The sequence below is a fragment of the Crocuta crocuta genome, unplaced genomic scaffold (genome assembly GCF_008692635.1).
Source record: "Crocuta crocuta isolate KB4526 unplaced genomic scaffold, BGI_CrCroc_1.0 scaffold70, whole genome shotgun sequence".
NCBI classification, from domain to species: domain Eukaryota; kingdom Metazoa; phylum Chordata; class Mammalia; order Carnivora; family Hyaenidae; genus Crocuta; species Crocuta crocuta.
The window spans coordinates 14,109,978-14,118,555 of record NW_027528417.1 but is presented as its reverse complement, the minus strand read 5'-3'; positions in this window follow the sequence as shown (position 1 = coordinate 14,118,555).

Below are 8,578 nucleotides of genomic sequence, written 5' to 3'. Positions count from 1 at the left end.
TGAAGCAGAACAGCTGTTATGCTTCTAGCTGGTTTCTGGCCTGTTGTGATGTCTTTCATTAACCTAGGAGAACTTGAACTTTAAAACCTGTCTTAAAACACCGTGTTTTGCCTCCTTCTCCAATGTAAGGCATAAACGTCTTGTGAGTTTGATTAATGAGGACGAATTTTGTTTTTAAATAAGAAACAAAAATATGAGACAAGCAAGGAAGAAGGGGAAGAGTGTTCCACTGAGAGAAATACAGAGAGAATTGCCAAAGAGGCGAAAGGAGACAAAGATGGTTAGAAGGCAATGACGTCTGAGCACTTCTCTGCTCAGGCCCTGCAGTGCCCCCGACAGGGGGTGCCGAGGCCACGACCACCGAGAGAGAGAATCGTGCTCGGGGACAGGGCTGGACAGAGAGCCTGGTCACACGTGCCGGCCAATACCACACACATCTGTTTGATTTGGCACTGCTCACGGACCAGCTGCTGGCGCAGAATCAGAAAGGGCAGGTGGGGGCGTTGGGGAAGGGGCAGGAAGGGGAGAGGGGATTATGCGCAGTTGTTCCAAAAAGGAGAATGCCGAGGGGGCAGAGAAGGGAGGTGGGGAGGAATGAGGCTGAGAGGGGGGCCCGGGGGCAGGCAGGGGGAGAAAGCCCGCAGCTGTGGTGGTGGGCACCTCCGCTAATCGCCCTCCGCAGCAGGTGAAGTCCCTGAGTCAGAGTCCGCAGGCACTGGTGATGTGGCCTCAGCAGAAATTCAGGCACCGGGCCAGACTTGGGCAGGAATGCTTTATCACTCTCCCCTTTGACCCATCTGCTCTCTCACTGCCAGTGAGCCCGCCCAGATTTCCAAACCGGCTGCCATGTTGGGTCCCTCTTTGTACTACAAGGTTAAGCCTTTGGTTTCCCACCTCCAACGTTTTGTTTTGGTTTTTTCTTTCTAAGCTCACAAAGACTTACTTTCTCTAAGCCGTTAAGATCCTCTCAGCTCTCTAGAGAGAAAGCTGGAGAGAATAAGCCTTCCCACTCCACAGAGGCCCTAGGAAGTATAAGCAATATTCCTGAAGTCACCTGGCTCAGCCAGTGGAAGAACAATTTAGGCGAATGCTGACTCTTCCACCTCAGCAACATTTGCCCTGCCAACATCTGCTCTGGTCCAGAGTTTTAACCATGTGCCAGGAGGTTGAGCTGGTGAGTGGTGAATATACTCACCAGGGGAGAGCTGTATTATTATGTAACCTCAGTGTGAAATCTTACACAAGGCCACGTTCTTTGTCCACCATTTATTCAACACGCCGTGCCAGAAACCATGCTGGCTCTCAAGTAGCTCACCATCTGGGCGATCCTTTTCTGAGTCTCCAACTAACGTCCATGACCTGAAGGGAATCCATTCTGGTGACTTCCGAGGCTTTGAAAATCTCACACATTCATCACCTTTGTGTTCGAAAAACCTCTTTCCTACTGTTGGCATCGCATGCGACAAAAGAGGAGGGACGTCACTGCAGCTCGGATGGGTTATTGGGTCTGGTCCCTGAACAGCAGGATCTGTTTGCTTCTAGGACATTCTCAGCACCTGGAGGGTCTAAATTGCCTGAGATGGAATTACCAATATTCAGTTTGAAAGACATAAAAGAAAGACCATTTCATATGGTTTGCCCTAATAATACAGGCTCTGGCTCTGAAGTGTGTCCAAGGTTCAAATCCTCCGTTTTACACTGGTTAGCAGAGTGAAATGAAATCACCCATGTAATGGCATGGAATTGGGCTACCCGTATGCAAGAGTGAAGAGGGAGGCTTGTCCCTACAGACAGGACAGCCAAGCCTTCAGTCTCCCATGTGTTTTCCTTATATAATACCCTGATTTTCCCCCTTGTGCCACTGCTGTTTAACACACGGATATTATTGTTAAACTCTCCTACCCAGGAAGGGAACTTCAGAACATCAGCTGTCCATAGCTGATCCCAGCAAAGGTAAGTCTGATGCCTCAGTGACCTATCGCCATCCAGGCTTCCCTTTCAAACCCGCCCCGCATTAACTCCCTGGAGGCCTTTTAGGCTTTTCCAGAACCGGACCTTCTTGATCCTCCAAATGGACGATGGTCTTCCTCTGGTTTTCTTTAACACGCTTCCCAGCCTTCCGTCTCTCCTTCTGGATCTTATCCCTTATCTCTCCGGTTTCTGGACACTTTGTTGTCCTCCTGCCTCAACGGACTCACCTGGACCTCCGTCCCCACAGGGGCCACACGGCTACCCGTCACTCAGCCTCCACGCCTTCCCCAGCGCACAGCTCACAACAGCTTCTACACTGCCTGTGAATCGTGTAGGGTCACAAGTAATATATTAATTAAACACACATTTGCATTTTCACATTAGCTTCCGTAGTCTGTATTACAGTTTTGAAGCTTTGGACACACTCTGTTGATATAAAACTCAGAGGTCCAAAGTCATCACATGTAGGGCCCTTTCTCTGGGCCCAAATGCCACAACTAGGACTGGCGGGTTGACGCTTTAACGGCCGACGGTCTAGGAGCTCCCCACTTACTGCTGTTCAGCTCTGCTCCCGGCTGAGGGCCGTTACTGTGACCCGGCCTCAAGTGTGTCCTTTCTGACCTCACGCCCTAGGCCCCGTGACTCATCTGATCCCTGATACTGAGGCCCTGATTCCATACGCCACTGGCATCCTCATTCTCACAGAGCCATCAAGCCTCCCAGGTGTCACCATCGGCCACCAGCAGCCACACATCCTTTCTGATACATTTGGGACCAGGACTGGCTCCCAGCCTCCCCCTGGCCTGATGATGCAGTAGAAACAGACTCCGGAATTCCCACTCCACCACTTCTTACATGAGCAGCCCTTTGATCTGTCTGGGCCTCAGTCTCCTCATCAGGAAAATAGGAATAAAAACACCCTGGCAGAGATGCCGTGAGAATTCGTGCAAAGGCAGGGGGTTTAACACAGCGGCCTGCTCTGTGAACAGGAGCTGGTTTTCTTTGGATGGTTATCTATTAGAGCCGGCTCAACGCTGGCTGCCACCTGGCCTGTCACCTCCTGCCTGTCGTCATATGCTGCCGCCCCTGTCCACACCCACGCCTCCCTCACAGCCTCGTCTGGCCTCTGAGTTCCAAATCTTCCTGGCCCTCTGAGTGAGTCCTGCTGTGTCGGCTCCGACGGCTGGCTGGTGGTGTGCTGGTCCCTGGCAAGTATTCCCGACTCCATACTCAGCGACCATCATGTCAGTAGCTTGAACTTGGCCGTAGACGTACTATTTATTTATACCACAGCAATCAGCAAGCCCTACAACAGGGCTCTGTCCCCTGGAGAATTTCTAGTGAAACATCTGCAAGCACATTGGCGTCGACTCTTCAATCTTCATGTACCTTCTCCAGGCCTGATTACCTGACCTGAACATTCACGCATAGTCCTTTTCAGGGGAGACCTCAGAACTCTCTTTCCGTACCCTGAGGACTGGCCTCTCCTTTCAGCAAAAATGCCACTAAATCCATGCCAACGTCTACAGAGCAGCTCTGGGCTTAGTCATGGAAACATGACACCAGGAAACAGAAAAATCTAACAAATATACATTAACCTCAGGATTGACCCCGCCGCTAATGAGTTCTGCTCAGCACGGCCAACGCATTCTCTTCCTGCTGGGCTCTCTCCTGGTGATGCAGACTCCAGGGGCCGAGGCCTTCACCTGAGCTCTCTGATGGAAATCTTCCAGGCCCTAAATGACCAAGCCCTTCATGCCACTCCTTGAATGCTTCTGGCTTGGAAACGCTGCTGTCCTGTAGCAAGGCGGGCGGGGCAGAAAAATGAATCCCTTACAGCCGAGAAAGGAAGCCCTACATTTCTTTCTTGTTTTGAAGGCTCTGAACCACACGCGTCTGCTAAGGTATAAGGATTTCGAGGGCTCAAATCCTCTTTCGATTTTTGTGCCCCTGGGAGGCCTGAGCAAGTGCCTTACCTCTCGGCGGTGGCAAGTTCAAAGCTGTGGTACCTGGGATTCTTGTGAAGTTTGTAACGGTTTCTTAGTGCCGGGCCACACTCAGCTGTCTAGGCCCTTGAAGAAGGACTTATTACGCAAACACACAGTCCAGGGAGCATGTGTGGTGGGGTGGAGGAGGGCGGAGACTGTTTTTGTTTTTGTTTTTGTTTTTGTTTTCTCGTGGATTTCAGAAAGCAAATCATCATCAGCTGTCGTGCAACCCTACCTCTCTTGGTAACGGTCCTGGGTTTCCTTTTAGCAGTATTTTGTCCCTGCCTGCACGTGAAAGGGTCCCCGCAGCCCAGTGGGAACGCAGCCCATCCTTCTGCTCATTAAAACTTAAATCCTCCTTTCTCCCGGCAAGATCTGTAAATTCTACCCATTTTCCTCTCTTCGCAATTCCAGGCTATCTACAGAATGCAAAACGCTTCTCACTTCCCCACTTCCTCCCGTATACCCACCCCTCAGCTTGCTGGGTCCAACGTAGGCACAGACAGCGTGCGTTCGCGTTGATGTCTTTAACGATGATCATCACAGGGACACGAATGGACAGTGACATCGGTGGGGGAGGAACGAAAGTTCCAGAGTTCTCTCCTACAATCTCCTTACTCAGGTCTCTGGCCCACACGAAAATGTGAAATGTGAGCCCATCGCATTAATAACCCTTCTTTGCCTCTCTCTCTCCTCCCCTCTTGACTTCAGGACAGGGCCTCCTCTGCCATCAGATTACCACTAGTGTACGCCTAGTAATGGCACCTCATGGCCTTCTGGAGGTTTACAAACCACGTTCTGTCCATTATTTGCTCAACATCAGAACCCCTTTTGACCTAGGCGGTGGTGTGGCTGCCACCATTGTAACGGGTCAATGAGAGTGTAGACAGAGCGCCCTATAGATGCCTGGTCCAGCCCTCACTCTCTCTCTCCACACCCCCTCCTTTGCCCCAATCAAAGAAATACAGTGATGAGACACTGATTGTATGTGACCCTTAAAAAGAATCTGACTTAAGAGATTTTTTTTTTTCAAGGAAAGCATTCTCCAATTATGTTTTAACTCTATGTGATGAGGAAAATCCACATCCACTTTTATTTTCCACCCTGCTGGCAACAGCTTCTTGGCTGAGGACCAGATCCCTCGTTTTGTTTTGACATAGTTAAGCCAGGGTGCCTCAGACTGGATGTCCAGATGACCTCTCGCCGTACTTCCAAAATCAAGATATGAGCCAAATCTGGATCAAGATGAAAAATTGCCATTATTCCCCTACTGGCTTTTTATTTCTTGCTTTATCTTTCCACACTTGCTTTCATGCCTTCCTCCCAGATGACCTAACGCACACATACTCTGAACCACGGAAGGCAAAAAAACCCAAAACAAAACCTATTTACTTGTCTTCCTACTTTCTGGTCCAGATTACCTCAGAAATAGTTAGTTCTTCAGATACAGAATACCTACTCTCTAACCCATGTTGGACTAACACAGAATGTATTCTAAACTGTTTACCATTTTAAATTTTTCATTAGCTCTCACTGGCCGTTGTAAGGACCTGGCTTTTCTCTCCACCTAAGTCAGATGCCTCCAGTGCCTTCGCCATATTGACATCAGGTTGTAGCATGGAGAGGACCTGGGGCCCTCGCAGAGTCAACCTTAAGGGGTCATCTTATTAATCAATTGGCCAGAAGATTAATTGATTCATTCACCACATCCTTACTAATCACTTACCCTGCACTCTATAGTACTTGAGATCCAGTAGCATGAGAACCTGAGTTATGAGTCCATTATCCACACCTTCCAATTAGACTGTGAGGCCCTTCCAAAGAATCTGGTCTCAGCTTGCCTCTACCTGTCTTCCGACACTGGGCAACTCATCTCACTTTGGGGGGCCTCAGTTTCCCCATTGTGGGAGGCGAGGTAAACAGCATTCTAAATCCACTGACTCACTTTCTTCCCACTCAATTCAGCAAATATGAGTGAAGCACAGAACCTAAGAGTTACTGCCAGAGCTCAAAGAGGGAGGGATCCAGTGCTACTTAAGAGAAACGAGTTCTTTACTGAGGCTGGGAAATGGGTCCATAACACTTGGCCGTCCAGCTCGGTCTCCTTTTGTGCATGTTTGAAAATGTCCCTACAAAATAAACACAGAACAGCCTAGCGGGCTTCAGACGGCAGGTAGCAGCCGAGCAGAACTGAAGCAGGGGTGGGATTTCAATGAACCGACGCCGGGTCAGGGGCCATTCCAGGCAGGGCACACGGTGAGCCAAAGCACAGCGCCTGGAAAATACAAGGTGTTCGCGCGGAGAACTGGGAGCGGTCATGCGTGGCCGCAGCACCGGGTGCGAGGAGGGGGTGGGGGCAGATGGGACGGAAAGGTATCGTGGGGTGAGGGGCCCAGCCGGCCCTGCCCCTCCCCGGCCCCCTCTGGGCGCAGGCCCGCGCTGGCAGCGCCACGCGGCTTGTTTCTTCACCAGGAAACAAGGTTTCCTGTAACTCAGACCGTGAATCAGCATTTCCTCTGTCAATAATACACAGCGAGAAATGCGACAGCACAGGGCTTGGGGGGAATGGAAGACAGGAAGGAATATTCCATGACACGCCGGGCTCTGCTCTCCTTTCGCCTCCCCAAGCACCCCCGATAAGCTCCCAAGTCCCACTCGGGTTTCATGCGGCCCCGCAGGCAGCCGCACAGGTCACGTGAGGCGGCGGCCCGCAGCGGGCCAGCTCCCTGGGCCAATTTTGTGTCTCTGTCACCGCAAGGATAAGGAAGGGCGCTTTCTGAAATCTCTCGCTTCCTAACCAGACATTCCTACAGCAGTGTTTCATCCTCCTAGAAGGTCTGAGGGTGTGTTTGATTGGCCTGCTCGTTTTCACACGCCCCTGTCCAGCATTTTATTTGATTCTCATAATAACCCTGTGGGGCACACAAGGAATATTAGACCTATTTCACAAGTACAGATACCAGGGCAGGGACGTGTAATGATTCTTCCCGTCAGATCTGTTTTTGAAGAAGACAGAACTGATCCCAACCCTTCAAACTCCAGCCCAGGGTTATTTTCAAGGTCCCAGACTTAAAAGAAATAAAGTTTGTAATAATATATATTATGCAGATAGATAGACATGCACACATAGAGTGTATTTACTTAAGATAAATATATATTCTTTATTCAATGTATCTGTAATTACAGTATATCTTTTTTTAAATTTGTTTTTATGTCTGTTTATTTTTTTTAAATTTTTTTTTTTTATTATTTATTTCTAGGAGAGAGAGAGAGAGAGACAGCGTGAGCAGGGGAGGGTCAGAGAGAGAGGGAGTCACAGACCAAAACAGGCTCCAGGCTCTGAGCTGGCAGTCAGCACACAGCCCGACGCGGGGCTCGAACCCACGAACCGCGAGATCGTGACCTCAGCGAAAGTCGGACGCTTAACCGACTAAGCTACCCAGGCGCCCCTATGTTTGTTTATTATTGAGACAGAGAGAAACAGAGCACGAGTCGGGGAGGGACAGAGAGAGAGGGAGACACAGAATCTTAAGCAGGCTCTAGGCTCTGAGCTGTCAGCACAGAGCCAGATGCGGGGCTCAAACCCACAAACTGTGAGATTGTGACCTGAGCCCAAGTCAAATGCTTAACCGACTGAGCCACCCAGGCGCCCCACAGTATATCTTTTAAAATAATTAATTTATGGGTACCTGCGTGGCTCAGTGGGCTAAGCATTGACTTATATCAGGTCATGATCTCTCATGGTTTGTGAGTTCAAGCCCCTCTTCGGCCCTTAGAGCCNCCCTCCTCTGCTCACACTCTGTCTCTCTCAAAAAAAAAAAAACAAAACCACATAAAAAAAGTTTAAAAAATAAAGTAATTCATTAATATGATTGAATATAAGTAATACAGTATATTTATTTAACATATACTTAATAATTACTAAGCTAATTAATAATATATTTAATTTAAAATATTAAGCATATACAGCATATATACTTATGTTCTACCTAACAGTTGAAAGAATCTTATTCACTCCCTGATTCCATTCGTTCATTTATCAAATATTTATTGGTATTGCATACCGTCTGCCAGGCTGTGTTTGGACACACTCAATAGTGAACAAAAACAAACAAAAACCCTGCTTTCATAGAGCTGACAACCTAATGGAGGAACTCAGACAGTGAATGAGATAGAAATAAAATAGAGTGTTGGAGAGTCATCTATGCCTTGAAGAATAAGGAAACTGGAGAAGAGAGCAAGAGGCAACACAACTTTACACAGGATGTCCTGGGACACTTTCCCTGAAAATGGGATGTTTAGGGTAAGACCAGAGGAGGTGAGCAAGCCAGCCATGTGGATAGATGGGGTGGGTGGCCTGCAGAAGGAACAGCACATGCCCACGCGCTGAGGTCGCGCCTCCCGGCACCCACAGGGCACAGCGAGGAGTCAGGTGTGGCCGGAGGGAGAAGGGGGGAGGGGAAGAAGGAGACAGTGGGAGCCGGAGACGGATCACACCCGCCATTATTCAGACTTGGAATTGACTTAGAGAATTTGCTCGTCATTTACTCAAAACCCAACCCGGACCAACCAAATGAACGAATAAACAAACAAAAAAATTAAAATGAAACTAGACAAGG